This window comes from Nothobranchius furzeri, unplaced genomic scaffold (assembly GCF_043380555.1).
Source record: "Nothobranchius furzeri strain GRZ-AD unplaced genomic scaffold, NfurGRZ-RIMD1 Scf189, whole genome shotgun sequence".
NCBI classification, from domain to species: Eukaryota; Metazoa; Chordata; class Actinopteri; order Cyprinodontiformes; family Nothobranchiidae; genus Nothobranchius; species Nothobranchius furzeri.
The window spans coordinates 32,501-37,091 of NW_027223205.1; positions in this window are offsets into that span (position 1 = coordinate 32,501).

Below are 4,591 nucleotides of genomic sequence, written 5' to 3' on the forward strand. Positions count from 1 at the left end.
TGCAGGAGCAGCAGCCAGCCTCCAGCTGGTGATGGCGGGGTGAAGGAGCTGCAGCCAGCCACCAGCAGCTGATGGCGGGGTGCAGGAGCAGCAGCCAGCCACCAGCAGCTGATGGCGGGGTGGAGGAGCTGCAGCCAGCGTCCAGCAGCTGATGGTTGGGTGGTGGAGGAGCAGCAGCCAGCCTCCAGCAGCTGCTGGCGGGGTGCAGGAGCAGCAGCCAGCCTCCAGCAGCTGGTGGCGGGGTGGAGGAGCAGAAGCCAGCCTCCAGCAGCTGATGGCGGGGTGCAGGAGCAGAAGCCAGCCTCCAGCTGGTGATGGCGGGGTGAAGGAGCTGCAGCCAGCCTCCAGCAGCCAGCCTCCAGCTGGTGATGGCGGGGCGGAGGAGCAGGCAGCCTCCATCAGCTGATGGCGGGGTGTAGGAGCAGCAGCCAGCCTCCAGCTGGTGATGGCGGGGAGGAGGAGCAGCAGCAGCCAGCCTCCAGCAGCCAGCCAGCCTCCAGCAGCTGATGGCGGTGTGTGGGAGCAGCAGCCAGCCTCCAGCGGCCAGCCAGCCTCCAGCAGCTGATGGCGGGGTGGAGGAGCTGCAGCCAGCGTCCATCAGCTGATGGCGGGGTGGAAGAGCAGCAGGCAGCCTCCAGCTGGTGATGGCGGGGTGGAGGAGCTGCAGCCAGCGTCCAGCAGCTGATGGCGGGGTGCAGGAGCAGCAGCCAGCCTCCAGCAGCTGATGGCGGGGTGGAGGAGCTGCAGCCAGCCTCCAGCAGCCAGCCTCCAGCTAGTGATGGCGGGGTGGAGAAGCAGGCAGCCTCCGTCAGCTGATGGCGGGGTGGAGGAGCAGAAGCCAGCCTCCAGCAGCTGATGGCGGGGTGCAGGAGCTGCAGCCAGCGTCCAGCAGCTGATGGTGGGGTGGAGGAGCTGCAGCCAGCCCTCCAGCAGCCAGCCTCCAGCTAGTGATGGCGGGGTGGAGAAGCAGGCAGCCTCCGTCAGCTGATGGCGGGGTGGAGGAGCAGAAGCCAGCCTCCAGCAGCTGATGGCGGGGTGCAGGAGCTGCAGCCAGCGTCCAGCAGCTGATGGTGGGGTGGAGGAGCTGCAGCCAGCGTCCAGCAGCTGATGGTGGGGTGGAGGAGCTGCAGCCAGCCTCCAGCAGCCAGCCTCCAGCAGCTGATGGCGGGGTGCAGGAGCAGCAGCCAGCCTCCAGCAGCTGATGGCGGGGTGCAGGAGCAGCAGGCAGCCTCCAGCAGCTGATGGCGGGGTGGAGGAGCAGAAGCCAGCCTCCAGCAGCTGATGGCGGGGTGCAGGAGCTGCAGCCAGCGTCCAGCAGCTGATGGTGGGGTGGAGGAGCTGCAGCCAGCGTCCAGCAGCTGATGGTTGGGTGGAGGAGCAGCAGCCAGCCTCCAGCAGCCAGCCTCCAGCTAGTGATGGCGGGGTGGAGAAGCAGGCAGCCTCCATCAGCTGATGGCGGGGTGGAGGAGCAGAAGCCAGCCTCCAGCTGGTGATGGCGGGGTGCAGGAGCTGCAGGCAGCCTCCAGCAGCTGATGGCGGGGTGCAGGAGGCTGCAGGCAGCCTCCAGCAGCTGATGGCGGGGTGGAGGAGCTGCAGCCAGCGTCCAGCAGCTGATGGTGGGGTGGAGGAGCTGCAGCCAGCGTCCAGCAGCTGATGGTTGGGTGGAGGAGCAGCAGCCAGCCTCCAGCAGCTGATGGCGGGGTGCAGGAGCAGCAGCCAGCCTCCAGCAGCTGATGGCGGGGTGGAGGAGCTGCAGCCAGCCTCCAGCAGCCAGCCTCCAGCTAGTGATGGCGGGGTGGAGAAGCAGGCAGCCTCCATCAGCTGATGGCGGGGTGGAGGAGCAGAAGCCAGCCTCCAGCTGGTGATGGCGGGGTGCAGGAGCTGCAGGCAGCCTCCAGCAGCTGATGGCGGGGTGGAGGAGCTGCAGCCAGCCTCCAGCAGCCAGCCTCCAGCTAGTGATGGCGGGGTGGAGAAGCAGGCAGCCTCCATCAGCTGATGGCGGGGTGGAGGAGCAGAAGCCAGCCTCCAGCAGCTGATGGCGGGGTGCAGGAGGTGCAGGCAGCCTCCAGCAGCTGATGGCGGGGTGCAGGAGCAGCAGGCAGCCTCCAGCAGCTGATGGCGGGGTGCAGGAGCTGCAACCAGCCTCCAGCTGGTGATGGCGGGTGGAGGAGCTGCAGCCAGCCTCCAGCAGCCAGCCCCCAGCAGCTGATGGCGGGGTGGAGGAGCAGAAGCCAGCCTCCAGCAGCTGATGGTGGGGTGCAGGAGCTGCAGCCAGCCTCCAGCAGCCAGCCTCCAGCTGGTGATGGCGGGGTGGAGGAGCAGCAGCAGACAGCCTCCAGCAGCCAGCCAGCCTCCAGGAGCTGATGGCGGTGTGTGGGAGCAGCAGCCAGCCTCCAGCGTTCAGCCAGCATCCATCAGCTGATGGCGGTGTGAAGGAGCTGCAGCCAGCCTCCAGCAGGTCATGGTGGGGTGGAGGAGCAGCAGCCAGCCTCCAGCAGCTGATGGCGGGTTGCAGGAGCTGCAGCCAGCCTCCAGCAAATGATGGCGGGGTGCAGGAGCTGCAGGCAGCCTCCAGCAGCTGATGGCGGGGTGCAGGAGCAGCAGGCAGCCTCCAGCTGCTGATGACGGGGTGCAGGAGCTGCAACCAGCCTCCAGCTGGTGATGGTGGGGTGGAGGAGCTGCAGCCAGCCTCGAACAGCTGATGGCAGGGTGCAGGAGCAGCAGCCAGCCTCCAGCAGCTGATGGCGGGGCGCAGGAGCTGCAGGCAGCCTCCAGCAGCTGATGGCGGGGTGCAGGAGCAGCAGCCAGCCTCCAGCTGGTGATGGCGGGGTGAAGGAGCTGCAGCCAGCCACCAGCAGCTGATGGCGGGGTGCAGGAGCTGCAGGCAGCCTCCAGCAGCTGATGGCGGGGTGCAGGAGCTGCAGGCAGCCTCCAGCAGCTGATGGCGGGGTGGAGGAGCTGCAGCCAGCGTCCAGCAGCTGATGGTGGGGTGGAGGAGCTGCAGCCAGCGTCCAGCAGCTGATGGTTGGGTGGAGGAGCAGCAGCCAGCCTCCAGCAGCTGATGGCGGGGTGCAGGAGCAGCAGCCAGCCTCCAGCAGCTGATGGCGGGGTGGAGGAGCTGCAGCCAGCCTCCAGCAGCCAGCCTCCAGCTAGTGATGGCGGGGTGGAGAAGCAGGCAGCCTCCATCAGCTGATGGCGGGGTGGAGGAGCAGAAGCCAGCCTCCAGCTGGTGATGGCGGGGTGCAGGAGCTGCAGGCAGCCTCCAGCAGCTGATGGCGGGGTGGAGGAGCTGCAGCCAGCCTCCAGCAGCCAGCCTCCAGCTAGTGATGGCGGGGTGGAGAAGCAGGCAGCCTCCATCAGCTGATGGCGGGGTGGAGGAGCAGAAGCCAGCCTCCAGCAGCTGATGGCGGGGTGCAGGAGGTGCAGGCAGCCTCCAGCAGCTGATGGCGGGGTGCAGGAGCAGCAGGCAGCCTCCAGCAGCTGATGGCGGGGTGCAGGAGCTGCAACCAGCCTCCAGCTGGTGATGGCGGGGTGGAGGAGCTGCAGCCAGCCTCCAGCAGCCAGCCCCCAGCAGCTGATGGCGGGGTGGAGGAGCAGAAGCCAGCCTCCAGCAGCTGATGGTGGGGTGCAGGAGCTGCAGCCAGCCTCCAGCAGCCAGCCTCCAGCTGGTGATGGCGGGGTGGAGGAGCAGCAGCAGACAGCCTCCAGCAGCCAGCCAGCCTCCAGGAGCTGATGGCGGTGTGTGGGAGCAGCAGCCAGCCTCCAGCGTTCAGCCAGCATCCATCAGCTGATGGCGGTGTGAAGGAGCTGCAGCCAGCCTCCAGCAGGTCATGGTGGGGTGGAGGAGCAGCAGCCAGCCTCCAGCAGCTGATGGCGGGTTGCAGGAGCTGCAGCCAGCCTCCAGCAAATGATGGCGGGGTGCAGGAGCTGCAGGCAGCCTCCAGCAGCTGATGGCGGGGTGCAGGAGCAGCAGGCAGCCTCCAGCTGCTGATGACGGGGTGCAGGAGCTGCAACCAGCCTCCAGCTGGTGATGGTGGGGTGGAGGAGCTGCAGCCAGCCTCGAACAGCTGATGGCAGGGTGCAGGAGCAGCAGCCAGCCTCCAGCAGCTGATGGCGGGGCGCAGGAGCTGCAGGCAGCCTCCAGCAGCTGATGGCGGGGTGCAGGAGCAGCAGCCAGCCTCCAGCTGGTGATGGCGGGGTGAAGGAGCTGCAGCCAGCCACCAGCAGCTGATGGCGGGGTGAAGGAGCTGCAGCCAGCCACCAGCAGCTGATGGCGGGGTGGAGGAGCTGCAGCCAGCGTCCAGCAGCTGATGGTTGGGTGGTGGAGGAGCAGCAGCCAGCCTCCAGCAGCTGATGGCGGGGTGCAGGAGCAGCAGCCAGCGTCCAGCAGCTGATGGTTGGGTGGAGGAGCAGCAGCCAGCCTCCAGCAGCTGCTGGCGGGGTGCAGGAGCAGCAGCCAGCCTCCAGCAGCTGATGGCGGGGTGCAGGAGCTGCAGGCAGCCTCCAGCAGCTGATGGCGGTGTGCAGGAGCTGCAGCCAGCCTCCAGCAGCTGATGGCGGGGTGCAGGGGCTGCAGGCAGCCTCCAGCAGC